This window comes from Lepidochelys olivacea (assembly GCF_965140295.1).
Source record: "Lepidochelys olivacea isolate rLepOli2 genome assembly, chromosome: 6".
Lineage (NCBI taxonomy): Eukaryota > Metazoa > Chordata > Testudines > Cheloniidae > Lepidochelys > Lepidochelys olivacea.
Window position 1 is genome coordinate 19,125,562 of NC_140416.1, and position 17,349 is coordinate 19,142,910.

General features: G+C 45.7%; 1 protein-coding gene across 3 annotated transcripts in view; it reads left to right on the forward strand.

Annotated features, from left to right (window-relative positions):
• The window catches only part of TSPAN4 (tetraspanin 4), a 658,755-nt gene that overhangs the window by 125,034 nt on the left and 516,372 nt on the right, over nt 1-17,349 (forward strand). For all 3 annotated transcript variants that reach the window (XM_084632554.1, XM_084632553.1, XM_084632558.1), the window contains exon 2: nt 17,089-17,177. The gene's annotated coding sequence lies outside the window, so the exon portion shown is untranslated. The remainder of the gene's footprint in view (nt 1-17,088; nt 17,178-17,349) is intronic.

Here is a 17,349-nt window from a genome sequence, read left to right on the forward strand (position 1 = left end):
ATAGGCATTTCAATGTCCCCAACAGTTATTTTCTGGTCTGGGAATAAAGTCTCTTCCTGCAGCTTTTGAAACAGACCAGAGTTCCTGAAGATGCGAGCGTCATGTACCTTTCCCGGCCATCCCATGTTGATGTTGGTGGAACGTCCCTTGTGATCCACCAGAGCTTGCAGCACTATTGAAAAGTACCCCTTCCGGTTTATGTACTCGCCGGCTTGGTGCTCCGGTGCCAAGATAGGGATATGGGTTCCGTCTATGGCCCCACCACAGTTAGGGAATCCCATTGCAGCAAAGCCATCCACTATGATCTGCACATTTCCCAGAGTCACTACCCTTAATATCAGCAGATCTTTGATTGCGTGGGCTACTGGCATCACAGCAGCCCCCACAGTAGATCTGCCCACTCCAAATTGATTCCCAACTGACCGGTACCTGTCTGGCGTTGCAAGCTTCCACAGGGCTATTGCCACTCGCTTCTCAACTGTGAGGGCTGCTTTCATCTTGGGTATTCATGCGCTTCAGAGCAGGGGAAAGCACGTCACAAAGTTCCATGAAAGTGCCCTTACGCATGCGAAAGTTTCGCAGCCACTGGGGATCGTCCCAGACCTGCAACACTATGCGGTCCCACCAGTCTGTGCTTGTTTCCCGAGCCTAGAATCGGCGTTCCACAGCATGAACCTGCCCCATTAGCACCATGATGCATGCATTGGCAGGGCCCATGCTTTCAGAGAAATCTGTGTCCATGTCCTGATCACTCACGTGACCGCGCTGACGTCGCCTCCCTGCCCGGTATCGCTTTGCCAGGTTCTGGTGCTGCATATACTGCTGGATAATGCGCGTGGTGTTTAATGTGCTCCTAATTGCCAAAGTGAGCTGAGCGGCCTCCATGCTTGCCTTGGTATGGCGCCCGCACAGAAAAAAGGCGCGGAACGACTGTCTGCCGTTGCTCTGACGGAGGGAGGGGCGACTGACGACACGGCTTACAGGGTTGGCTTCAGAGAGCTAAAATCAACAAAGGGGGTGGCTTTACATCAAGGAGTATTTCAGGCAGGACTTCACGGAGGGTTCCAATAAGAAATGGTGCACCTAAGTTATGGTTCTTATTGGAACAAGGAGGTTAATCTGGCCTCTGATTGATACATGGCTAGATTTACCTCGCTGCACCTTCTCTGTGAGTGACTGCAGTGTGACCTAGAGGAATGAGTCCCCTAGATGGGGGAGGGGGGGGAAGCAAATGAGTACAAAACAAATCTGGTCTATTTCTTGTTTTGATCCACTCCATCTATCTTTTACATCTTTGGCTGGCAGCAGACGGTGCAGAAGGATTGTATGCCATCCACATCTCATGGCTGCCCGGCAGAAGATGATGCAATAGGACTGCTAGCAATCCGTATCGCCTGCCTGCTCACCATGAGACAGTTCAATAGGACTGACTGCAGGACTAAAGAGAATGACCTGGTCAAGTCACTCCAAATTTAGACCCTGCGCCCATGTCTGCCCAGGCACTCCTGGCCAACATGGCCAGGAGCACCTCGGACATGACGATGACGGCTACCAGTCGTACTGTACCGTCTGCTGCCACAAGGCAAGGGGTTGATGCTGCTGTGTAGCAATGCAGTACCACGTCTGCCAGCACCCAGGAGACATAGGGTGACGGTTATCTGAGCGGGCTCCATGCTTGCTGTGGTATGGCGTCTGCACAGGTAACTCAGAAAAAAAGGCGCGAAACGATTGTCTGCCCTTGCTTTCACGGAGGGAGAGAAGGAACGGGGGCCTGGCGATATGTACCCAGAACCACCCGCGACAATGTTTTAGCCCTATCAGGCATTGGGATCTCAACCCAGAATTCCAATGGGCAGCGGAGACTGCGGGAACTGTGGGATAGCCACCCACAGTGCAACGCTCCGGAAGTCAACGCTTGCCTCGGTACTGTGGAAGCACTCCACCGAGTTAATGCACTTAGAGCATTTTCTGTCGGGACACACACAACTCGAATATATAAAACCGATTTCTAAAAAAACGACTTCTATAAATTCGACCTAATTCCGTAATGTAGACATACCCTTAGTCAGCATCTGTGTGATTCTAAAGGGCTCTGATCAACCCCCCACCCCACATCTTCCTCCACTCTCCCCCTACCCCCAGATGAAAGGCGAACAGGGAAATGAAACACTTTTTATTTAATTTAGATTGTTTTGAGAGAGCAGCCGCTCTACCTTGGTATGTGACTCTGTCATCATCAGTGACAAGTACTATTGTCATCGCCTTCTTTCAGTTATGACCCCCCAGAAGGGATCCTTTTTGCCATAGCTAGGGCCCTACCAAATTCAGGGTCCATTTTGGTCAATTTCACGGTCATAGGATTTTAAAAAAATGGTAAATTTCATGATTTCAGCTCTTTAAATCTGAAATTTCACAGTGTTGTAGTTGTGTGGGTCCTGACCGAAAAAGGAGTTGTGGGGGGGTCGCAAGGTTATTGTAGGGGCGGGGGGGGGGGTTGCAGTACTGCCACCTTTACTTCTGACTGCTGCTTTCAGCACTTCTGCCGTCAGAGCTGGTCAGCTGGAGAGTGGTGGCTGCTGGCTTGGAGCCCAGCTCTGAAGGCACTTCTGCGCTGCTGCTGGCAGCGGCTCTGAGGGTGGCATGCTACGGTATTGCCACCCATACTTCTGAGCTACTGCCTGCGGCGCTGGGCCCTCAGGCCGCAGCCGCCGCTCTCCGGCTGCCCAGCTCTGAAGGCAGCAGCAAGGGTGGCATGGCACGGTGTTGCCACCCTCACTTCTGTGCTGTTGCTGGCAGGGCGCTGCCTTCAGCGCTGGGCACCCAATCAACAGCTGCCGCTCTCCGGCCGCTCAGCTCTGAAGGCAGCGCAGAGGTAACGGTGGGAATACTGCTTTTGCCCAGGGAAGAGGTAACAGGGAGGTGAGTATTAGTTTCCCACAGGGCTACAGTGGGCACTTGTGAATAAATCAGATTGTTTAGTGAGAGCCTCAGTAGTCTGTGTGTGTTTTAAAAAAAAAAAATGAAGAAAAAAAGCTGCAAAAGCACCATGAAAATGTATCCGCTTAGGCAGGAATCTACTTTTTGACCCTTAAGGCCTGACCTGATGCTCATTTAAGTCAATGGGAAGATGCTGATTGACTTCAGTGGGCTTTGGGTCAGGCCCTGAGGAAAAGTATCATCATTATCCTGTCTGTCAAAATTTCACTGGCTCTAGGAAAAAAGAACCAAGTCCGACTGCTGTAGGAGACCTTTAGAGCTTGGTTTTTAGAGGTGCTGAGTGCCCGCCCCATCTATCATTGATTTTAGTGGGAGTTGTGGGTGTTCAGCACTTCTGATAATCTGTCCCTAATTCTTATTCATGAGTAGTTCCATGTTATAGCCCCAGTGCAGGTCTCATAGGTAAGTTTTTTACATTGTACCGTTGCTACGGTTACCAGGTTAACTGCACCGCTGACCCCTCCGGGTCTCTGAGTGCACCCCCCCTTCAGTTCTTGGGCTTTGCGCTGTCTTGGGATGAAACACATGATTCTCCTACTCAGACTGTACCCTGGCTTGCAGTTCTCCCTGTATATCAACTGTAATTACCTCAACAGGTTATTACCTGTAATTACCTGCAAGTCTGTTTTCTTTGGGAGCAATGACAGTGTTAAGTAGCAATCAAACAGCAAAGTCTTATTTGTTTAGAACAAAAGCATGTAGGAGAAAACTGACTTTAAAGCAATGAAACAGCCTATATGCATGCCTGCACCTCCATAAGGCTTGCCGTTCCCTTCAGACTACTTGTGTAGTCCCTCTTGGTGTCAGTCTGTCCCCTAGACAGCGCCTGGCAATCAACTCTCCTTCCTCTACTTGTCCTAAGAGGGGTTTAACTGTTGCCTGGCAAAACAAGGTTTGTGTCTTCCTTGGAGACAGGATAAAAGATCTTGGGAACTAATAGCTCTTTCCCCATTGTTCTTCAAATGTGTGCTGGAGGTTGCTTATCTAGGGGACCTTGTGTTGCTCTCCTGCTTGTTCTTCCAAGGGGTTCCTGTTAAGTGAGATCAAGACACTCATCCAGGAAATTCTAATGCCCACTTTAGTTATACAATAACTTCACCTCACTGACCAGGTTGCATGCAGAATCCGTACCATTGTTTCACAGCAGTATTTTCAGTAATTACATTACGGTATTTATGCCATTATTACATAGCAGTATTCTTAGATTATGACATAGCAGCTCCATGTCAGTCGCACTATTCATCTTACAATGCTTGCCAGAACTGCAGCATCTTATGGTGATTCTGGTCAGGAAAGATAATTTCATAAGGCTCCGTGTTATTACAAATAGATGTCTGCTGTGCTGGTGTGTGATAGCTCATTGTGCTGTCATGCAGGGGTCCATGTTCAGGCCCATTTACTCTCCGAGCAGGGGAGCATCATGGAAGTGTCTCAGTTCTGGAGTGAAAGGACCTCCTTTCCGCTGGCTGGTTTTGGTGAGAAGCAGGACTCCCAAAGCTGCTTTAAATTGGGAGGTGCTGCCTCAGCGCTGGCCTGATTACAGGAAGGGGCAGGGATAGAATGATTATATCCTTGCCACCTCTTGAGGGGTGCGTGCTCTGGCAAAAATGTTGCAGTGCAGTTCACCACGGTTGCATCTGGCTTTTGCTGGTGTGGATGCCCTAAGGGCGGTAGCCACTAAGGGCGGTAGTCAACATGGTTTCTGTAAAGGGAGATCATGTCTTACTAATCTATTAGAGCTCTTTGAGGGGGTCAACAAACGTTGACAAGGGGGATCCAGTGGACATAGTGTCCTTCGATTTCCAGAAAGCCTTTGACAAGGTCCCTCACCAAAGGCTCTTACGTAAATTAAGTTGTTATGGGATAAGGGGGAAGATCCTTGCATGGACTGAGAACTGGTTAAAAGACAGGGAACAAAGGGTAGGCATAAATGGTAAATTTTCAGAATGGAGAGGGGTAACTAGTGGTGTTCCCCAAGGGTCAGTCCTAGGACCAGTCCTGTTCAACTTATTCATAAAAATGATCTGGAGAAAGGGGTAAACAGTGACGTGGCAAAGTTTGCAGATGATACTAAACTGCTCAGGATAGTTAAGACCAAAGCAGACTGTGAAGAACTACAAAAAGATCTCACAAAACTAAGTGGTTGGGCAACAAAATGGCAAATTAAGTTTAATGTGGATAAATGTAAAGTAATGCACATTGGAAAAAATAACCCCAACTATACATACAATATGATGGGGGCTAATTTAGCTACAGCTAATCAGGAGAAAGATCTTGGAGTCATCATGGATAGTTTTCTGAAGACTTCCACGCAGTGTGCAGCGGCAGTCAAAAAAGCAAACGGGATGTTAGGAATCATTAAAAAAGGGATAGAGAATAAGACGGAGAATATCTTGTTGCCCTCATATAAATCCATGGCATGCTCACATCTTGAATACTGTGTACAGATGTGGTCCCCTCATCTAATGCCAATATATCTTTTTTGAGAAAAAGTTCAGAAAGGGCAACTAAAATGATTAGGGGTTTGGAACAGGTCCCATATGAGGAGAGATGAAAGAGGCTAGGACTTTTCAGCTTGGAAAAGAGGAGACTAAGGGGGGATATGATAGAGGTGTATCAAATCATGAGTGGTGTGGAGAAAGTGAATAAGGAAAAGTTATTTACTTGTTCCCATAATTTAAGAACTAGGGGCCACCAAATGAAATTAATGGGCAGCAGGTTTAAAACAAATAAAAGGAAGTTCTTCTTCACTCAGCACACAGTCAACCTGTGGAACTCCTTGCCTGAGGAGGTTGTGAAGGCTAGGACTATAACAGGGTTTAAAAGCAAACTGGATAAATTCATGAAGGTTAAGTCCATTAATGGCTATTAGCCAGGATGGTAAGGAATGGTGTCCCTAGCCTCTGTTTGTCAGAGGGTGGAGATGAATGGCAGGAGAGAGATCACTTGATCATTACCTGTTAAGTTCACTCCCTCTGGGGCACCTGGCATTGGTCACTGTCGGAAGACAGGATACTGGCCTGGATGGACCTTTGGTCTGACCCAATATGGCCATTCTTATGTTCTAGTCTCAGTGTAAGGTGAAAAGGGGTCTATAAGGGTAAAAATATGGCCTGTCCTAATACTGGGAAGTTAAATACTTAGTATATTTCTACCCTGGCAAGTTTCTGCACCACAAGTTACACCACTTTTATTAAAATGCTGGAATTAAACCGCTGTTGCATGTCCACACTCTGTTCCTTGTTATGCTGGAGCACATCCACATTAGCAGCTCTTGCAACAGCAAAGACAGCAGTGCATTGCGGTAGCTATCCCACTGTGCAACTGGCCGCAGGGTGCTTTGGGAAGGGTTTGCAATGCGTCATGGGGCAGACACAGCGTCACATGATGCTGGTTTCCTAATCCCATTGTTCCATGGGCATCCTACTACATTGCTGGCTGCTTTTCAACTGAAGTGGGGAGGGGGGAGAGGAGAAGAGTGTGTGTGTATGAGGTAGGGAGAGAGACAGTGTGTTTTGGGGGACAGAGTGTCAGCATGCTGTCTTGTAAGTTCAGACAGCGGCAGGAAGCAACCAGTCCTGAGCCAGGCGGAGGGGGAAACCCCGACATCAGCCCCCACCTCCCGCCCTGGGTGCTCTGCACAGCTCACTCACTCACACTTGCCTCTGTGTTCAACAGCAGGAGCGTTCCACATTAATGGTTTGCTTTGTGTCCCGGAGCAGATCAGCACAGCACCAAACTGCTGTCAGAAACGGTGCTTTGAAAGGGGAGGGGCGCATGTCTCCAGGGTGCATGAGTTGAAAACAATGAGCAGAGCGGCCACTTGGGGCATTATGGGACAGCGCCAGAGGCCAATTACAGCGCAGAAAGCAATCAAGTGTCTACACTGGCAATAGAGCGCCGGAGCCTGTGCGCAAATAGCTTTACGGCTCTCGCCGAGGTGGTTTTTTTGCAGTGCTGCAACGGAGGAGTTTCTGCGCACAGAGTGGCTTGGCAGAAATGGGCGCAAAAAGCTGCTTTACTGCGCAGAAACTTGCCGGTGTAGACAAGCCCAAAGTCATTAACCAGCTGCCTAAGTGCTGTGTGTGATTGCCTAGTTAGCATGTTGAATGACACAAGGATACAAGGTGGCTGTGATTGTGGGACTGGAAGTCACTGTGGTGAAGGTGGGCTGTTTTCCCTCTTTCCCTCTATCAGCACCCCAAATTGTACATGTTCCTGGCTGCGTGTGGATTGCACCTAACCTACTTCTGTCTGGGGTAATGTTGTGCAGCAGAGCTGGCTGCTCTCTGGTATCTAATAAGAGCCTGGTACTTTATTGTAATGGAATGAGAGAGCAGCTGCCTACACACTTCTCTTGTAGGCTCAAGCTGTCAATCTCCTTGTTTCATGAGCCCCAATGCTCGCAAGGCATAGACAGGGAAATGTCAATTAAAGACACAAGTGGGAGACGGTTCTCGGCTTGCAAGCGTAAATTTATTTTCCTTGGGGTGATGAACGATTCCTGGGACACCCATGTGTACCCCGTGTGTGATGTGCAGAACTTTCCAGCTGTCATTCAGTTGGGTATAGGAGGCCTGAGTTACATTTTCAGTTTCTCCTGATTTCTACCTAAAAAATCAGCCTAGATTAACATAGAAAGTCTGGAAAACTTGGCAAAGCTTCTGGCAAACCAGAAAAGTAAACATAAATAAGATGATTTTTTTTTAAGGCCAGAAAAGGCCACTCTGATTATCTACTCTGATTTGCTGCCATAGAATATCACACAGCAGTTCCTGCACTGAGCCCAGCCATTTGTGGTTGAACTAGCTGAGAGTAAGAATGGTCGGTGGTTAGAAAGCTAGCCTGAGATTTGGGAGACCTGGGATAAGTCCCCTGCTCTGTCCCCAGACTTCCTGTGTGACCTTGGGCAAATCTGTCTCTCTCTGCCTCAGTTCCCCATTAGTAATATAGGGATAATAATACTTTCCTACCTCATTCATTGGTAATCTGTCAGTGGTTAATTACCTTCATTGTTAAAATTTGTGACTTATTTCCACGTATTGACCTGACTTTGGAATGGCCGTATGAGTCATGAGTGTGAAAGTTATGAGTGAGTTGTGCTGGTCATCATCTCAAACAAATGCCAACATAACCATTATCCCACATCACACTGTAAAGTTTTGTTTATGCCATGTGTTCGAGACAGACCATTTGTATTGGTGGTGTGTTTCATATTCCTTACCCAGTAAGGCCAGGCTCGCTTAATGCTATGAATCTAACTGTACAGGGCAGGAGGAGAGAGAAATAGCTAAAAATGTTTAGACACTTCTAAAAATGATCTAGAGCAGCTTGCCGTGATTGTTAAGGTCACTTAACAATCCCTGGCCCCCAAATGGATCCTTCCTCCCTTTGCCCACACTGTTCTCCATGGTTTTCTGACATTCTTCTCTGGATGAGGAGAAGGGGGCGGAAACTCGAGCACCCATGGTGAAAAACAAAGGCTCATACAGACAGGATGAAACATAACAAATGCCTCAAAGCCTATGCTGAGGCTGTATTGCAGGCCAAGAGAACCTTCCTATCAGCCTTCATTGAAATTGCCATATTCTATCCCAAGGAGCTATCCAGAGTGATTAAAATACTTTCAACTCCAAGTGCCTACAGTCTGCTTTAGAACCGAGCACCAACCACTGCAAAGAACTGTTGTCTCAATTTGCTGAGAAAATCACACATGTTCGGGAGGCTTTCTCAAATGACCTAGATCTGCTCTGCCTATACCTACCCACCCACCCATCAAGTAACAGCCCACCTGCATTCACAGAGTTCTGTAAGTTCACTCATCAAGGAGTTCTGAACACCCAAAAGGAGTCTTCATGCAAGGCTTGCAAATCTGACCTAGGCCCTTCCTGGCTTCTGAAAGAGAGTCCTGGACAACTGGTGCCACTCCTGACTGAAACAGTCAATGCATCATTCAGAGAAGGAATCTTCACTTCCTCCTTCACACTGAAGAAAACTATTCCGGGTACATCAGAACTAGCCAACTACCACCCTGTGTCAAGCCTCCCGTTGGCTGAGCAAATTCAGAGAGAAGCAAGCTAGCCAAAGGCCAACTACGTGCTCATCTAATTGAAGTTAATATTGTAGAACTGGCACAATCTAGATTCAGCTTAGTACATGGAACTGAAGCCGCTTTGGTGGCACTGATGGATGATCTTCTCCTGTCAATGGATAGAGTATAGACTGTCTGTGCAGACATTTAAGACTGTTGACCATGAGGTACTGCTATCTCACTTGAGTGAAGTGGCAGGGGTCCATGGTACTGTGCTAAAATGGTTTGAATTCTTCCTGGAGGGAACTCTTCCGATGAATAGTAGTGGGAAACTGCTTAACCACTAGACTACTAACTTGTGGATTCCCCTGACGATCAATTATTTCTCCAGTCATTTGCAATATCTACATGTAGCCATGAGATGAACTTGTCAGACAACATGGACTCAAAGTGCCATCAATATGCAGATGACAGAGCTCTACTTATCCTTGTCTACATATGACCATACCGCTACCACCAAGATGGCCCTGTGCTTGAACAAGATAGGCTGATGGATAAACAGCAGCTGGCTGAAGCTGAACCTGAACAAGATGAAGGTGATATTGGTGAGTAGAGGAAAGTGTTTTGAAGAATTTGCCGCCATGGTGCAGTCTCCTTTGGTTGAAGGTACACACCCACAATTCAGTTCTGTCCATAGTTTAGTGGTACTCTTGAATTCCTTGTGGATGCTAAGCTTTCACAAAGCAGCATCCCTGAGTAATGTGTTCCATCATCTCCCGGTCACTAGGAGACTCCATCCCATCCTGGCGGATGACGACATGGCCTTGGTTAATCATGCCTTCGTCATCTCTTGGCTGGACTACAGCATTGCACTATACTTGGGTATGAAGCCTTCAGCTCTTAGAAAACTCCTACTAGTACTGAACTCTGCAGTGCATCTCCTCACAAAACACAGGCTACTGCAAGCTCATCAAACCTCTCCTTTACACTGGCTTCCTGTAGAATTTCAAATTAAGTTCAAGGTCTCAGTCCTTATCTTTAAGGCATACCAAGGCCTGGGTCTCTAAAAGATTGACAAAAGCTCCAGGCTGAAGATTGTGGTCAATATCTCATGCTTCTCTGGTGCACTGGAGCCTTCTACAATAAAGGTAAAACTCTTTTGTGTGGGAGACAGAGCTTTCTCTGGGGCTGGTCCAAGACACTGGAATGAACACCCCCAGAAACTCAGGGCTATCACAAACCTCACCACCGCCCACTTCAAGTGCAAGGTGCTTTGCTTTGACCTGCCTTTTTTAACATAAACACAGAGCGGTGTGTATATTTTCAAAAAACATACCTTACTAAAACAAGACACTCCATTGTACACACTTCTCCCTCTGAGGAAATGATGGGAGAACAAACAACAGATGATAAATGTTAGTCATGTTGCTTAGTGGACTGCTGGAAGGCACTCTGATACTACGGTGGTAAGGGTGATATAAAACCTATATAGAACAGATTAGATATCTCATAATTTGCCAAGTCTATCACTCTCTGTTCTGGGTCAACTGCTTTTGAATAAACAGCAGCACTAGTCCATTCAGATGGTTCTGTCACTGTAGTGTGGTGAAGCAAGACTAGGTGAAGAACGTTGTTCAGTAACCATAGTCACTTTCATTTGCAGTTTTGTGGATTTTGAACGAGAATATAGCGTCCCAGTGAGCTAATAGCTAAGTGAGCCAGTGTTTGCCATGTTATTGGGGATGTAGTTATGAACGATTGGAGCCTTACTAGATCTGCTGTTCACCAAGGGCTTGATCCACCACTCACTGAAATCCATGGAAGTCCTTCAATTGACTTCAAGGGTCATTGGACTGGGCCCCACTTTTCCCACTGTGAGTTGAAGAATGGACGTACAGTGCAGCTGGTTACTCAGCGCAAATTAATAACTGAGCTTTCAGCTGCTCTTGCACTAGCTCCATGAAAGCTCAAACCCACTACTCCAGTTACTAACAGCGGTACCCATGTATATAGCAGATGATTCTAGGGTTCTTAGTCATGAAGTTTGAAGTTCAAGAACAGTCCGGTGTCCTCTGGAGATACTGTTGAGGCAGATGTTGATGGAATTCGGCCGTTTCCACAGGTGAGGATGGGATGTGAAAGGCAGAGAGTTCAGGAAGTGTTGGAAGAGGTGAAAGATGAGGGAGCATCAGTGCTGAAGATGGGAGAACCCAAGAGGATACTTCAAGTGCTGAAGCAGATGTCAATGGGAGATAGCTTGTCTGTTATGATGCCAATTCTATAGCACGTGTTGATGGGACAGTTTGGCAGACAGTGAAGCATTGCATGTCTTAACCTTCTATTAGGGCAAGGTAATATTTTGTAGCATTCTACGTGAATTGAAGGAAAATAATTTGAAATAAGCAGCCTGGAACCAATTGAATTCTCACTTGAAAAAATATACAGGCAACAAGTAAAATGTCCCTTTACCAACAAACTACATTGAATTTTTTTTATTATTTCCATTTAAAAAAAAATCCTGCTCACAAATCTGCTTTTATTTTCCTCTGAGCTCCACGTTCAGCAGGATGTCCCAGACTGGACTTTCCCACGTGCCTCTTTTTGTGTATCTCTGGATACTGAATCCCCTATGGAGGCCCAAGTGGTGAGATGACCGGATTTGTCCAGATGTGCTAATAAAGACCTGTTCAGGCAGTATGTCAGGCGCAGAGTTACAAACATGACTGTGATGGCGGGAAAGTGGGAGGCAAACTGAACCACGTCACTTGCAACTAGTTAAGGCAGTTGTGTCTGATCTGGGGGTGAGAGATAGCCACCTGCCTACCTTCCAAGACCATCACTCTGTGTGCATGCTCACAGATAGGACTTAATAATGCCACTCACCAGCTTTCATGGGAGGAGTGGGGCCTTTTAAAATGGCCTCTGCTAGTAGACCTTGTCTTCTGGCTAATAGAAGTCTGGTAAATGTCAAACCATGAGTGTATGTCAGATCCTGGGAAGGAACATTGCTTTACGATGGCTTCTGCCAAGAGATGCTCAGTGAAGCAGTAGGTTAGCACTCCAGCCTTTCTCTTCCTGCCAGGGTCACACAGCTAAATGTATTAGGTGATCTCATCCCACTCAGGAATGTATTTCTGCATCAGAAAGTCTCCACATAGTTCAGTGCAACTTACTGCATATTTTCCTGAGAGGCCCAGAACTGTAATCGCAGGGTGGCTGGGGTTATTTTCTGGTCAAGATTAGGATGCATTGCCAGAGTTGTGTTTGTGGAAATCTAGCACAACAGCAGCGCACATTATTCAATGCGGACCAGTGCAAAGTACTTCACTCAGGAAGGAAAAGTCAAATGCACAGCTATTAAATGGGGAATAATTGGCTAGGTGGTAGTACTGGAAAGGATCTGAGGGTTATAGTGTACCACACACTGAATGTGAGTCATCAGTGTGACACAGCTGCAAAAAAAAAAGGCTAATATCATGCTGGGGTTTATTAAGAGGAGTGTCATATGTAAGACATGATGGGTAATTGTCCTGCTCTACTTGGCACTGGAGTACTGTGTCCAATTCTGGGCGCCACATCTTAGAAAAGATGTGGACAAATTGGAGTGAGTCCAGAGGAGAGCAACAAAAATGATAAGATTTAGAAAAAGTGACCTATGAGGAAAGATTGAAAAAACCTGGGCCTGTTTAGTCTTGAGAAAAGAGGACTGAGTGGGGAACTGCTAAGTCTTCACATATGTTAAATGGTTTAACAGAGAAGATGGTTATCAGTTTTTTTCCCATACACACTGAAGATAAGACCAGAAGTAGTCAGCTGAATCTGCAGCAGGGGAGATTGAGAGGTTAGATGTTAGGAAAAGCTTTCTAACTATAAGGTTGTTGAGCTCTGGAATAGGCTTCCAAGGGAGGTTGTGGAATCCCCGTCATTGAGGTGTTTAAGAACAGGCTGGACAAACACCTGTCAGGGATGGTGTAAGTGTGGGTCTGCTACAGCGCAGGGGACAGGACTCTGACTTCTCACAGTCTCTTCCAGTCCTATATTTCTATGATTCTGTGCCTCTGTTTTCGTAATCCCCAGCTTTTAAACATTCCAGCAAGCAGCAACAAACGATGCTGGGAAATGTAAGCTATGTTGCAGGTGGAAACCAGATTCCTTACCCCAGTCATAGAGAAATAAAATGCAGGTTCTGACAACCAAGATTTTGGAAGAAGGGGGGGAAAAAGGGATTCCTGCTACCTGTCTTTTTAGTTCAAGGTGTCCTGGTTCTAGAGAACTGGTCTGTCAGTGACATGTCTGTAATCTGCCATTTTGAATTAAGGTGCCGGTGCTCAATTTGCTATCTCACTCCAGGATGCAATTCCTCCACTCCAGATCATGTCTGTGAATAGGCTAAATAACTGTGAAGTGAGCCAGAGGAAATCTGCTAAAGAGTTAGAAATTGTCAGAGATTTTCCGTTAGAGCAACTGGAGTGCACTGGAGTGCGACTGTATCTGCAGGGCACGCCAGAGGAAGAACAGGAAACATTGAAAACAGACCAGAATCACTGGAAAATAATAAAATAAAACACACCTCTGGTCTGTAAAGTAAGATATATGGTATTAATGAGTTATGAGAGAAACCCTATAGTATTAATCTGAGGCATTGTGTAGTTTGTTCTTATTACTATTAGTAGAAGCATTAAAATAGCACATAGAGTCCCTATTATGTTAGCCAACTGTACAAACACATGGTAAGAGACAGTCCCTGCCCCAAAGAGCTTACAGTCTTAAGAGGGTAGACAGACAAAGGGTGGGAGGGGAATCAGAGGCATAGGGAGGGGAAGGGTCTTATCCAAGATCTCACAGCAGATTATTTCCATAGCCAGGAAAAAACCTCAGGTTTCCTGAGAAGTTTACTATATGAACTTCAGTGGTGTTACACCTGTATGATGGGAGATTTAGGCCCAATGTGTGTGAGAGCTGATTCCCTGAGAGATCGGTCATAGGTTTGCCACCATTCAGGGCATGGGGGCAGATGATGGCAGTCCTGTATCGTCTGTTTGTTTTTTTAATAAATAAATAAAAGCAAGGGAGAGGAAATCAGAAATCCCTTCATCCATGATTCCTGTGACACTGCCCTTGCCTTGGGAAATGTGTTTCCAATGTGTTTCTGGTCAAGAGGAAGAATAGACAGCTCTCTGAAGCCATTATTTAGCCCCACTGGTTTCACTGACTGCTCCTCTCTCTTACTCTCCCAGTCAAACACCTCCACTCCCTGTCCCCGCACCCCCGAAAAATCAGAGCTACAGACTTCAGTGCTGAGCCTTGAAGCCGCATATCCAGTCATATCCATGTTAATCCAAAGGGACAAAACCCACATCAGCTGACTTACTCCAGCTGTCTAAAATGTTGAGAAAAGAGGGATCCTTTCTCGTCCTTATCACACAGGCGCCTAACTCATTCTTTCCCAGCCAGTGAATTTGTTTTTAGTGAAGGGCTCTCTGTTATGACTCAGGCATGCCTAAAAACTAGGGCTTGGTTTTCAGCTTCCTTCTGCCTTAAAAGGTGCTGCTGCTCCTTGTATTTGTCATTGTAGGGTTTTTTTTCTTTTAAAGACTTCTAAAAACCATCAGACAGCTATATCTTCTCAAGAAACACTTGGTGTCAACTTCATTAATTCTCAGTTTAAAAATAAAGCAACCTCTATGGAAAGTATTACTGATTCTCCTCTGGGCCAGGTAGCTTTATGTGCCAGTGAAATGTCAGACAGAAACATTCCTTCACATAGCAAGGATCTCCTTTGTTTTGCCTGATTTCCTTTTTTGCTGGATTTGGGGCCCATCTGGAAATTATTGGCATTCAGCACCTGGAGCCACTAGCTATAAATGTGAGTTAAAGTATGGTAAACCAATCTGAGTGGTGGTGACAGACTACCCATGTCCTGAACAAACCTTATGGAATTAAGGTAAAGTTCGCTGAATTCAGTTAAACCGTATCAAGTTAAGGTTAATACCTTTTGGGTACATCGTATTAAAACACAATTGTGTGTGTGTTGTTGTGGCATTGTGTGTACTTTTTCTGCTAGGGAAGGGGGACACTTATGTACTTCCTCTGTTATCAATCTTTTGAAGCCATCCCCCTGGAGAGGTCTGCATATATTACTTCAAACTGGAGTCTCCGGGAACCATTGGACAAAGAAAGGGTTTTTGGATAAATAGTCTGGTTTTAAATTGTCTCAGAGCCTTTTTCCTGGTCCAGAAAATGGACAGGACAACTGGGTAGGGTTGGAAGGTCTCGGTGCTTCTTCTCAGCTGAAACTATGATGAACTGGTAACCCCCTTGGGTGGGGTTTGAAGGACTGTTCCTGATGGAATCCATATTAACATTGGGGGTTAACACTGCTAATCTTATTAGCATGCGGGTATGTTCTTTTATTGTTTTTAAATGTTTTCTCTCTAATGCTTTTTACCCTAAGAATAAAGTAGGCCTGCATAGGAAGTACTGTGGAACCGTTATAACTGTAGCAGTTACAGCTGTTAGCCATCCCTAAGGACAAAACAAGCAGGTTCTGTTTGGGCAGCCTGTCTCTGTTGGGGAGAACACAGCGTAGTCAAGGAACTGTGCAGCTTGGAAATACTGCAGTCAAAAGGGGGAGGGAGCAGGTCTCCATCGAAGAGCAACGACAGCTGGGATCTGGAAGCCTGAGTGTAGGTGCCCTGGCTGATCCCTGTGGGGAAATAAAGGTGCAGTTACCCTGAACCGTGATGCAAACCAACCATCTTTCAAATGTGATGTTAAACCAAGGTTGTGACCGCTGGTGGTGAGTGAAGATGCTGTAGAGCTTTCCTAGGAGTTGTCATGTTAACTCTGATGATCTGGCCAAAGTACTGCTAGGATGATTGGATTGTGCTTAACTAAAAACCCTTTGCATTGCCATATGGATACAGCACACTTCTTCTTTGCTAGGGCCACATCTGTGCTGGCAACAAAGTATTGACCACCTGTGGTAGCAATGATGGAAGCTGTAGTGTAGGAAGCAGAGCTTGGGTACTGTTTGTGAGTCCTGTCTACACTACAGCTTCCATTGTTGCTACCATAGGCAGAACTGCATTGTTGGTGAGTTATGTATGTGATTTTTGCCAGGATAGAGATGTTCTTTCTTCTTTAAACTGTGGTGCAGAGTTGCTGTACAGTAGCTGTCATGTTCCATACAGAGGATGTCTGTATTTTGCTAAGGGATGAACTGATCACAGTAGAACCTTTTCCCCACTTCACACGCTTAATCCATTGAGGTTTATAAAACCCTTTGAGCAACTCAGATAACTGGTCTTAGAAAAACTTCAAATTGTTACTGTTTCTGGCCATGATCATCCTCTACAGGGGGCATATTTGCACACTTGGGTTCCTCTTGCTGGTTTTCCTGTGTATCATTCACTGGGACCAATAGCAGCTTGTATCTTGGAAGGATGGCAAACCTCAGTTACTACTTCTGTAATTCTGGGGTCTGAGATATGGCTGGAGTTGCTGCCGCTCCCCCACTCCTACCACCATCACATTTCCACAGCAGTTTTCTTATTTTATATACAAATTTGCTTAGACAAGAAGGTCTTCCCTTGTCTGATAATGAGTGGGAAATCAACCAGCGAGGTCCTCCCCTCCATCTGGTCACTCTAGGGTGATTTTTATAGTATGAATTTTGCTTTCAGTAATTTATTTTGGTACCAAGCTTTTACTGAGGTTTTAAATATGTGGATAGGAGCAAAGATGAGGGGTTGGGAGCTATGGGGTAAGGTGTTAGGCATTGTTTAATTTGTGCCAGGGCTCAGCCCTGGCACCACTAGGTTTGGCAGTATATTACCCCAACACCTCAGGGCTTGCGGCATCAGTCATGAAAGTAAAGAAACTGTTCGAACCCCAGCACGTCTTTCATTACAGATTACGCACTGGTGTTAGGGTTTTAAAAGTGACTGGATTGAAAAGAAATCACCTCTCTTGCACTTCCTGCATTCGTGAAGTGTCTCCTGAGTCATCATCTGTTTAGTTTACTGATATGTATGTATGTATGTTTGTTTGTTTTACAGTGGCAGCACTGAAAGGCCATTATTGCTGTGGGAGATCAAGGTTTCATCGTTGTCCATCGTGTGTGGCATCAGCAAAACTACCAGCCCCGGTAAGTTTCTGCACTTGGAATCCTTTTGGGTGAGGCAGCGTGACGCAGAAAGCGTCTTTGTGAAAACCACCTCTTGGTTATTCCACATTTATGCTCCATCAATTTGATTTTCTACATGAGAAATTGTTCAGTTTGCCAGTCTCAAACCCAGGGGCTATATTTGTTTTTTCCT